Source organism: Heterodontus francisci, unplaced genomic scaffold (assembly GCF_036365525.1).
Source record: "Heterodontus francisci isolate sHetFra1 unplaced genomic scaffold, sHetFra1.hap1 HAP1_SCAFFOLD_43, whole genome shotgun sequence".
In the NCBI taxonomy this organism is placed as follows: Eukaryota; Metazoa; Chordata; class Chondrichthyes; order Heterodontiformes; family Heterodontidae; genus Heterodontus; species Heterodontus francisci.
Genome location: NW_027141852.1, coordinates 7,209,621 through 7,221,409, shown reverse-complemented (window position 1 = coordinate 7,221,409; position 11,789 = coordinate 7,209,621). Strand labels below are relative to the sequence as shown.

Here is an 11,789-nt window from a genome sequence, read left to right as displayed (position 1 = left end):
AATGGATAAGTCCCCTTGGCCAGATGGGATTTATCCTAGGATTCTCTGGGAAGCCAGGGAGGAGATTGCAGAGCCTTTGTCCTTGATTTTTATGTCGTCATTGTCGACAGGAATAGTGCCGGAGGACTGGAGGATAGCAAATGTTGTCCCCTTGTTCAAGAAAGGGAGTAGAGACAGCCCTGGTAATTATAGACCTGTGAGCCTTACTTCGGTTGTGGGTAAAATGTTGGAAAAGGTTATAAGAGATAGGATTTATAATCATCTTGAAAAGAATAAGTTCATTAGAGATAGTCAGCACGGTTTTGTGAAGGGTAGGTCGTGCCTCACAAACCTTAATGAGTTTTTTGACAAGGTGACCAAACAGGTGGATGAGGGTAAAGCCGTGTATGTGGTATATATGGATTTCAGTAAGGCGTTTGATAAAGTTCCCCACGGTAGGCTATTGCAGAAAATACGGAAGTATGGGATTGAAGGTGAATTAGTGCTTTGGATCAGAAATTGGCTAGCTGAAAGAAGACAGAGGGTGGTGGTTAATGGGAAATGTTCATCCAGGAGTACAGTTTCCAGTGGTGTACCGCAAGGATCTGTTTTGGGGCCACTGCTGTTTGTCATTTTTATAAATGACCTGGATGAGGGTGTCGAAGGGTGGGTTAGTAAATTTGCGGATGACACGAAGGTCGGTGGAGTTGTGGATAGTGCCGAAGGATGTTGTAGGTTACAGAGGGATATAGATAGGCTGCAGAGCTGGGCTGAGAGATGGCAAATGGAGTTTAATGCGGAAAAGTGTGAGGTGATTCACTTCGGAAGGAGTAACAGGATTGCAGAATACTGGGCTAATGGGAAGATTCTTGGTAGTGTAGATGAGCAGAGAGATCTTGGTGTCCAGGTACATAAATCCCTGAAAGTTGCCACCCAGGTTAATAGAGCTGTTAAGAAGGCATATGGTGTGTTCGCTTTTATTAGTAGGGGGATCGAGTTTAGGAGCCACGAGGTCATGCTGCAGCTGTACAAAACTCTGGTGCGGCCGCACCTGGAGTATTGCGTGCAGTTCTGGTCACCGCATTATCGGAAGGATGTGGAAGCTCTGGAAAAGGTGCAGAGGAGATTTACTAGGATGTTGCCTGGCATGGAGGGAAGGTCTTACGAGGAAAGGCTGAGGGACTTGAGGTTGTTTTCGTTAGAGAGAAGGAGGAGAAGAGGTGACTTCACAGAGACATATAAGATAATCAGAGGGCTGGACAGGGTGGACAGTGAGAGCCTTTTTCCTCGGATGGTGATGGCAAACACGAGGGGACATAGCTTTAAGTTGAGGCGTGTTAGATAGAGGACAGATGTCAGAGGTAGTTTCTTTACACAGAGAGTAGTAGGGGCGTGGAACGCCCTGCCTGCAACAGTAGCTGACTCGCAAACTTTAAGGGCATTTAAGTGGTCATTGGATAGACATATGGATGAAAATGGAATAGTGTAGGTCAGATGGTTTCACAGGTCGGCGCAACATCGAGGGCTGAAGGGCCTGTACTGCGTTGTAATGTTCTATGTTCTATAACTCTCTGCAGCATCTCGCTGTGAAAGATTGAACTTTATCTCATTTCTTTTTCAGCTGGGAGTCAGTGCGGCTCAGTGGGACTTCTAGCTGTCTCCCACCTCACAATCCATCAGTGCTGAGAAAGCAATGGGAAATATTACTCATGGCTGAGCAAGCAGAGGACACCGATTTAAGGTGAATGGGAAAAGAACCAAAGGCAACATGAGGAAAAACCTTTTTTATGCAGCAAATGGTTAAGATCTGATATGTACTGCCTGAGAGTGGACGGAGGAAGATTCAACCAAAGCTTTCAAAAGGATATATGATAATTATCTGAAGGGAAAAAAAAATCAGGTTTTCATGGAATACATGAGGATGTGGCATGAGCTGAGTTGCTTGTGTAGAGAGGCAGCACAAGCACGATGAGCTGAAACCTCCTTTTGTGCTGTAAGTATTCTGTGATCTATGATTCTATACAAAGTGAAACCAACACTCACATCTGAGAAACTGACAGGTACAGTGTAAACCCCACACTAACAAACCAGCAAATGCCAGGGACAGAGTAAAACCAACAGTCCTAGACAAGAAACGGACAGATACTGTGTGAAACCCAAACATCACTTATCAGGATTTGGCAGTTAATGTGTAAAAACCTCTCTTCAATATCCATCCTGCAATGTACAAAGAAAATTAGGTACAAACCCAGGCTCATACTTCGAAGACTGAGAGATAAAGAGCAAAACACAGACTCACCTACAAGAGGCTGACAAGTGCAGAGAATAAAATAGAGGGGGTGCAGATTAAAAACACATGCATGCAACGGATACTGATAGGGATAGAATCAAACCCTTTCTCACACATGACACGAAAATTGGTGGTGTCGTAAATAGTGAGGAGGAAAGCCTTAGATTACAGGCCAATATAGATCGTCCGAGGCAGAGAATATAAGAGCAGGGAGGTTATGACGGAGCTGTATAAAATGCTAGTTAGGCCACAGCTGGAGTACTGTGTACTGTTCTGGGCACCACACTATAGGAAGGATGTGATTGCACTGGAGAGGGTGCAGAAGAGAGTCACCAGGATGTTGCTTGGGCTGGAGCATTTCAGCTATGAAGAGAGACTGGAAAGGCTAGGGTTGTTTTCCTTCGAGCAGAGAAGGCTGAGGGGAGATAAGATTGAGGTTTACAAAATTATGAGGGGCATTGATGGGTTAGATAGGAAGAAACATTTTACCTTAGCGGAGGGGTCAATAACCAGGTGGCATAGATTTAAGGTAAGGGGCAGGAGGTTTAGATGGGATTTGAGGAAAAAAATTTTACCCAGAGGGTGGTTGGAATCTGGAACGCACTCCCTGAAGAGGTGGTAGAGGCCGGAACCCTCACAACATTTAAGAAGTATTTAGATGAGCACTTGAAATGCTATAGCATACAAAGCGACGGGCCAAATACTGGAAAATGGGATTAGAATAGTTAGGTGCTTGATGGCCAGCACAGACACAATGGGCTGAAGGGCCTGCTTCTGTGCTGTATAACTCTATGACTCTATATCAGAAACTGATAGATCTGGACAAAAGCTGATGTTCACATAAAGTTGTTGACAGATATGTGGTGAAACTCACATTTTTTTTTATTTCCAAAATATACTTTATTCATAAAAATCTGTAAAAATTACATTCCCAAACAGTTTAAAACAGCATCAAGTCAAAGAATACAAACAGTGCAAAGGTGATCAGTTACCTTCTGTACAATCATGAGTTGCCTCACAACCCTTCCATTTCATTGTCATGCCATATACATTTTTACATTTACAGCACACAAAATTTCTCCGATACAGTTCGAGGGGTTTCCCATGGATCCAGCCCCTCAGTTCACCTTGGTGGGGGGACCTTACACTGTGGTCTTTCCCCATTGAGCCTTTGCTGCGGCTGCCCCAAGCTTTAGTGCGTCCCTCAGCACGTAGTCCTGGACCTTGCAATGTGCCAGTCTGCAACATTCGGTGGTGGACAACTCTTTTCGCTGGAAGACCAGCAAGCTTCGGGCAGACCAAAGGGCGTCTTTCACCGAATTGATAGTCCTCCAGCAGCAGTTGATGTTTGTCTCGGTGTGCGTCCCTGGGAATAGCCCGTAGAGCACAGACTCCTGTGCTGCATAGCTGCTTGGGATGAACATCGACAAAAACCACTGCATCTCTTTCCACAAAGTTAACTCACATAACAATAGCAGAAACAGTCACAAACCAAAAACTGAAACATACAGAGTAAAAACCCACATTCTCACACCAGAAATTCACGGCTGCAAAGTGAAGCTGACTCTCTCCTCCCAGGCACTGACAGGTACAAAAAAAAACACGCACTAACATACCAGGAAATGAAATGTAGGAAATAAAACCTGATTATCATTTCAGAGATTGGCATTAATGACAGTTGTGGTACCCAGAATGCTCTGCGCTCCAGAATTTGCCTTGTCTCTGATCAGGAGCAGGCGCGGTAGTGGCTGACCTCCATCTGCAGCTGGAGCGGAATATTCACAAAGTGCAGGGAGACCGCGCCCGTAGTGGGTGCACACAGCTGGAGCAGGGCGTCAAGGCCACAATAGGATGGAACAATCCCGTTTGTGTCCCTGCGGGTGGCGGTGAAGCTTTTCCCTGTGAGGCGTCCCGAAACTGCCCGCCAGCAAGGTCAACTGGTCAGAGAGCGTCTGTAAATGGATAGGAATTGGGGATTGTGCAGGGAGCGTCTCTAAATGAATAAGATTTGGGGACTGGGCAAGGAGCGTCTGTAAATGGATAAGAATTGGGGATTTGGCAGGGAGCGTTTTTTTATCCGTTCGTGGGATGTGGGCGTCGCTGGCTCGATCTCAGCTGCAGTAATGTGTCCAGTTCTGGGCACCAGGTTTCAGAAAGGACATCAAAGCTTTTGAGACAGTTCGGAGGAGATTTACGGGAATGATACCAGAGATGAGGGGTTTCAGTTCTCTGGACAGGGTGGTGAAGCTGGGATTGTTGGCCAAAAATGTCAAGGGGAGGTGAGGAGAGATCTTTTTACCCAGTAACTGATTCGGATTTGGAATGAATTGTCTGACAGGGTGCTGGAAACAGATTCAATTATAACTTTCATAAAGGAATTGGACAAATATTTAAAAGTGGATTTCTCCAGGACTATGGGGAAATAGGCAGGGGGTTGGACTAATTGCATCATTTTTTTCACAGATTCAGCACAGGCACAAAAGACCGATTGGCCTCCTTCTGTGCTGTATGATTCTATGAAATAGTGACAGTCAGGGCAAGTCTGTATAAGAAGGAGAAATGGAGACAGGTGAGGGAGAGCACATCAGCAAAACTGGGAGATACTACATTGGACAGGGAGGGTCGGAGGGGGAGAGAGCACGTACATACAGTCAGAATCAGCACCTTCAGGGGAGGAGAGAGAGAGGAACCAGTGAGTGTAGAACTGAACCCAGCCAGAGTCAACCTGCTGAAACACCAGTGAGTTCACACTGGGGAGAGATCATTCACCTGCTCCGTGTGTGGGCAGGGGTTCACTCAGTCATCCAACCTCACTGAACATCAACTTGTTCACACTGATCAGAGACCTTTTCAATGTCCTGACTGTGAGAAGAGCTTGAAAAGCAGTAATGATCTGCTGAAACACCAACACATTCACTCTGGGGAGAGGCCGTTCCCCTGCCATGTGTGTGGGAAGGGATTCACTCAGTCATTCAATCTGCTGCAACATCAGCAAGTTCACATGTAACTGCAGGGGTTGGATTCTGCTGTTGTTGCTGCTATTCATCACTTTCAGAGACAAAGTTGGGTCTTACTTTATAACCAGTGTAGTCCAGAGCAAAAACGTCTTCTTAATGTTGAGATAAACGGGAGAAGAAACCGGGAAGTGGCGGTGAGGATGGGGGAGGTGCTGCACCATCACTTTAATGGTGCACCCTCCCTCCCCCGGGTCCTTGCTGCACGTCCGCCAGGCCTGGTGGCTCTGATTGGGGTCCTGAGAGCCCCTGAGACTCGGTGCAGCTGAGGCTGCGCTCACCCCCGCTCAGCTCTGTTGTGATATTTAAAATACGAAAGGCCTGTCGGACTGAGAGCTGATCTGGAATTTAGAAAGCAGCATTACTGGAGGCTCATTGCTGCTCAGCACAATCTCACCCCCCGCTCCTGGGAATTGTTGATTCTCCATCCTGTAGTTCAGTTCTTCACTTAACTAGAGGGGGAGATGTGTGAGCAGAAAAACAGAGCAAATTAAAAAACACAGCTGGACATATGTGCAACAGGTCAATCTACTGTTGCAATAACTCCATCACTGACTCCCTCCTGACAGTAACCAGCCCTTTCACAGAGACTGTGGGTGGCTCTGAAAAGAGCCTTTGGTTTATTAGATGTCATTTCGGCCGCTTTCCTTTTTCTGGGAGCTCTGAGCGCTGGTTTTCTTGGGCAGCAGCAAGGCCTGGATATCAGGCAGCACCCCGCCCTGAGCGATGGTCACGTCTCCCAGCAGCTTGATGAGCTCCTCGTTGTTGCGGACGGCCAGCTGCAGGTGTCTGGGGATGATGCGGGTCTTCTTCAACGTTCGAGGGGCGGCACAGTGGCGCAGTGGTTAGCACTGCAGCCTCACAGCTCCAGCGACCCGGGTTCAATCCTGGAACTGCCTGTGTGGAGTTTGCAAGTTCTCCCTGTGTCTGCATGAGTTTTCTCCGGGTGCTCTGGTTTCCTCCCACAAGCCAAAAGACTTGCAGGTTGGTAGGTAAATTGGCCATTATAAATTGTCACTCGTATAGGTAGGTGGTAGGGAATGTAGGGACAGGTGGGGATGTTTGGTAGGAATATGGGATTAGTGTAGGATTAGTATAAATGGGTGGTTGATGTTCGGCACAGACTCGGTGGCCCGAAGGGGCTGTTTCAGTGCTGTATCTCGAAAACTAAAAACTTCTTGTTGTCCCGGGCCACGTTACCGGCCAGCTCGAGGATTTCAGCGGTCAGATACTCGAGCACAGCAGCCAGATAGACCGGGGATCCGGCACCCACACACTCAGCATAGTTACCCTTTCTCAGGAGCCTGTGATCATGGCCCACCAGGAACTGCAGTCCAGCCCGTGAGGAGCGAGACTTGGCCTTGGACCGAGCTTTCCTGCCGGTCTTTCCTCTTCCAGACATTTCCACAATCTCACAAATACTTTCACAAAGAATGGATAATTTCTCAGCTTTTGTCCCGAGATTATCCCGGTACATTAACGGGAACTGGTTCGGAGCTGATGAATTAATTTAATAATGGAAGTGTCCGGGTTAATTCTCTGTTTTTCATTTGGACAGTTTGAATTGTGTTTTTATTTCTCTCCGGTGATCTGAGCGCCGCTTCTCAATGAGAATCTGCTCCCGGAACAGAGTAAATGCAGGAAGGAAGAGGCCATTCTCGGGCTGTGTGTCTCTCTCCTAACCTGATCTGTTTAGACCGCACTGTTCCCAGAGGACGGAATCAGTGAGAGTTGTGCACACACAGGAGCTGAGTCCATTGCAGCGCTTTAATATGTGCCTTCCCCCCGGCCCTCCCTATTCTCCGGACACAGAGCTGTCTGTTCCCCCCGGCGGCGGGATAGGGTCGGGGATTCTCTCCCCGCAGTGTCAGGGTCTGCAGCCCCGGGGAACTGGCGGTTTCAGTCAGAGTGACCGAGCTAACTTACATATCCTGTGTACTGATCTCCAATGGATTCAAATATTAGTGATCTCATTGGGTAATGTTTGTAAATAACCCTCATGTGAACGGACCCGGCTGCATTAATGCCTTCCAAATAAAACTGGGATCCATTTCTTTTCCCCAAATGCCAGCTAACGGATCCCAGGAGCGGGGTTGAGATTGTGCTGAGCAGCAATGAGTCTCCGGTAATGCTGCTTTCTAAATTCCAGACCAGCTCTCAGTCCGACAGGCCTTTCGGGAAAGTGATGTGACAAAACAGAAACCATGTGACCGCCCCTTCAATCTAATGGGTTTGATGATGAACAGAGATGGCAGCTCTTTCCTTTGCTGATTTGGTGGCTCTGAAAAGAGCCCTTTTTACACTTGTTACTGAAGCTGGGTTTAAGGTGCGTTCCCCGCGGATGCGGCGGGCCAGCTGGATGTCTTTGGGCATGATGGACCGGGATCATTCTGGTGAATCTGCTCATTTTCCGACAGAAGCATCAGTCGCTGTTTGAACTGTTTAAAGTCAGGGGTGTATTAGCAGCCAGAAAGTGAAGGGCAGTTCATTGCTCCCTGCAGCATTATCCGCCTCTTTCAGGAGAAAGGATCAGAAACCGCTCGTTTCTGTCAGTCCCCGAGAAGCCTGTGAGAAGCGGTTAGTCGCTAATTTGTTCCTTTTACAGAGAGGAAGCTGATATTTGTCCCGTTTTAAATTGCTGAACCGGACCTTCCTCCCGCCGCTTACAGTTAACAGATTGACAAATGAAAACGATTCCTAAAATCGCGTCAGGATTTTGTGACGGTAAATACAGTAAAACAGAACAGAAAATGAGAGGTTTTAAAATTGTTGCCTGAAAATTGAAATTTTCCATCACTTCAATTCCTTCCTGCTCTGGAATTGCCGGGCTTTTTCCAATTGGAAAATCTAAGCCAATGAGAGCTTCTATTTACTTATATGTGATTCTCCTATTGGTTAAGAATTGGATTGAGAAGCGGGTGACCAATCAGAGACAGAGTCAAACTGCGGGGATTCCAGGCCCCCAGTAACTGAGCTGAAACTGTTCAGATTGACAAACCCTGGCAGTAGCTTCACACATTGGACACTTCACAGTGAGTCATTCAAGAAATGGTGTGAGAGAAGCTTCAGATCCTGTCATTACTCTCTGACTCATTATTCATCTAGAACCAAACAATTAGTAAATGTGAAGCAGTGAAGAGACTTTTCACTCTCACTGCAGAATGTGTCATCTGGGGAAATAAGGAACTATTATTTTCGGAGATTCCAGGTTCATTCCTCCCTGAACAAATCCATTCCTCACATTCCCGATCACAGCCTATCCCAGCTCCTGTTGTCACCCGACTCCAGCTGAATTGGAGAAACTCATGTGTTGGGGTTTGAGTTGTGAGGTGGGGTTTCTCTGCCAGTGTTCCTGTCTTACAGACTCTCCCCCTGAATTTGTGAACTGAGAATGTACCGAACACATCTCTAGTTAGAGTGAGGGCCGGATATCCCTCTGTTTTATTACAGAGAGTGGGGAAAGGGCTGGGTGGAGGGGAGTCACCAGGGATCCTGGATTTACTCCAAAGAATTTCCATGTGGAATCTGCAGGCGGGGCCGGGACAGGGATCATTTGATCAGGGGATCAGCTCTTTCCTGAGAGATGTGGGTGGCTCTGAGAAGAGCCTTTGTGTTCAGATGTTTCCAAGTTTCCCGCGCTCTTTCACTTCTTTCCAGACCCTGCTTTCTGAGCCTTCGCTGCTTTCGGCTTGACCTTGCTCTTCCATGTCTGCACTTTCTTCAGCGCCTTTCCGCCCGCCGCACTCTTGCCTTTTTTGACCTTCTTCGCAGGAGACTTTTTCTGAAGCGCTGCTTTCTTCACCACCTTATTTGGCGTTGCCGCCGCCTTGCTGCTCGTTTTCTTGGCTGTTACTTTCTTTGTTGTCACTTTCACGTCTGCTGGTTTCTTCACTAAAGATTTCTTGTCTGCTGGTTTCTTCACTGAAGATTTCTTGTGTGCTGGTTTCTTCACCTTCTTTCCCACTTTTCCCTAGGTTTTCCTTCTTGCTGATTTTGAAGGAGGCGGAGGCTCCCTGTCCCTTGCTCTGCACCAGGGAGCCTTTGTTCACATTCCTCTTGATACTTTGCTTGATCTGGGTTTTGAGCTTCTCCTGAGCGGTGGCAGACCTGCAAGGAATCAACTACCAGCTAGCGTATAAAGAGAGACCAAGGCTCAGGGCCTTCAGTTACCTGGAGGTGAGTCGGAGACGCAGCTGATCCTGTGAGGAACCACAATCCAGGAAGGATGAGAAGGTCATTGTCAGGGGACAGAGGAGATTAAGTTAAAGATTTACCAGTTTATAAGCAAGCGCAGAGCCAAGGAACGGTGCTGGGGCAGATCATATAATCGGAAGCTGTGATCAGTTGGAAGGCAAGAGTGATTAAATGACAGAAGAGATGATGGTGCAAGGCAAAAGTCAGGGAAATAAAAAGTAACATTTGGTAAGCACAAATACCAGGAGTGGGGTTTGAACCCACGCAGACATATGTCTATTTGATCTTAAGTCCAACGCCTTAACCACTCGGCCATCCTGGTACGTTAGCCAACCACTGAAAATGAAATTTAATGTGATCCGGGTGCCATCTGGCCTTTCACAATATAAAGTTCTGACTCCTCTCCCATGCTGAATTGGACCCTTCATTATTTATGAACCTCAATCGGATCACCCCTCAGTCTAGGTTTCTCTAAGGTGTAGGGTCCCAACTCTTTTAGTCTAACTTGATAACCAAGATGTCTTATACTGGGAATTCGTCGAATGTCTCTCCTCTGTACCCTTTCCAAAGCCTCAATATCACCCATCATGTGAGGAGACCAAGACTGGATACAATATTCCAAGTGAGTCCTGACCAAGGTTTCATAAAAGGACAAATTCGGGACATCTCAGATACTGAAGGAGTCCATGTCCAGAAGCAGCAAGACCTGGACAACATTCAGACTTGGGCTGCCAAGTGGCAAGTAACATTCACACCACATTAGTACCAGGCAATGACCATCTCCAACAAGAGAGAATGTAACCATCTCCCTTTGACGTTCAACAGCATTACCATCGCTGAATCCCCCCACCATCAACATCCTGGGGGTTACCATTGACAAAAGCTTAACTGGACCATTCATATACATACTCTGGCTACAAGAGTAAATCAGATAGTGGGAATTCTGTGATGAGTAACTCAGCTCAAGGCACATGGTGAAATGCTCATTAGGAGAGCTGGAGAAATGGACTGGTCAGGTGGGCAGAAAAGTGGCAAATGGAATTCAACTTGGAGAAGTGTGAGGTGATGCCTTTGGTGAGGTCAAACACAGCAAAGGAAGACACAATTAATGGGTGAATGCTGAGAGGTGCAGAGGAAGTGAGGGACCTTGAAGTGAATGTCCACAAATCCCTGAAAGTAGCAGGATAGGTTGATAAGTTGGTTGAGAAGGCTTATGGAATCCTTTCCTTCATTAGCCAATGTATGGAATATAAGAGCAGGGAGGTTATGCTGGAACTGTATAAATCATAAGTTAGGCCACAACTTGAGTTCTGTGTGCAGTTCTGGTCACCTGATTCCAGAAAGGATGTAATTGCACAAGAGAGGTTACAGAGGAGATTTATGAGGATGTTGCCAGGACTGGAAAAATGCAGCTATGAGGAAAGATTGGATAGACTGGGGTTGTTCTCCTTGGAATAGAAGAGGCTGAGGGGAGATTTGATTGAAATGTACAAAATTGTGAGGGGTCTGGATAGAATGGATGGGAAGGGTCTATTTACCTTAGTAGGGAGGTCAGTGACTAGGGGGCATAGATTTAAAGTGATGTGTTGAACAATTAGAGGGGAGATGAGAAAAGGTTTTTTCACCCAGAGGGCTGTGGGAGTCTGGAACTCACTGCCTGTAAGGGTAGCTGAGGCAGAAACCCTCAACTCATTTAAAAGGAGTCTGGATGTGCACCTCAAGTACCTGAACCTGCAGGGCTACGGTCCAAATGCTGGACAATGGGATTCAGCTGGGTGCCTCGTTTTTTGGCCTGCCTATGCTGTAAACTTTCTATGTTCTATGATTCTATGCAGACACAATGTGCCCAATGGCCTCCTTCTCCACTGTGATAATTTTGTGATTTTTGACTCTCCAAAACTTGTCAACCATCTACAAGGCACAAACCAGGATGAGTGCAGCACCAACAATACTCTAGAAACTCGACACTGTTCAGGACAAAGCAGCCGCCTTGATTGTCACCCCATTCACCACCTGAAACATTCACTCCCTTCACCACTGACGCATAGTGGCAGTAGTGTGCACCATCTACCAGATGCACTGCTGCAACTCACCAAGGCTCCGCAGACAGCACCTTCCGAACCGAAGACCTCCACCACCTTGAAGGACAAGGGCTGCAGATGCATGGAAACACCACCATGTGCAAGCTCCCCTCCAAGTCACACACCATCTGATCTGCAAATATATCGCTGTTCATTCACTGATGCTGGGTCAAAATCCTGGATCTCCCTTCCTAACAGCACTGTGGGTGTACCTACACCACATGGAGTGTA

The 11,789-nt window shown here is 47.1% G+C and overlaps 1 non-coding gene across 1 annotated transcript; it reads right to left on the bottom strand.

The window, feature by feature from the left end:
• Positions 1–9,716: 9,716 nt before the first annotated feature.
• On the bottom strand, positions 9,717–9,799 carry trnal-uaa (transfer RNA leucine (anticodon UAA)). Its single transcript has one exon. It is a non-coding gene; the product is annotated as a tRNA-Leu (tRNA).
• Between the last annotated feature and the right edge of the window lie 1,990 nt (positions 9,800–11,789).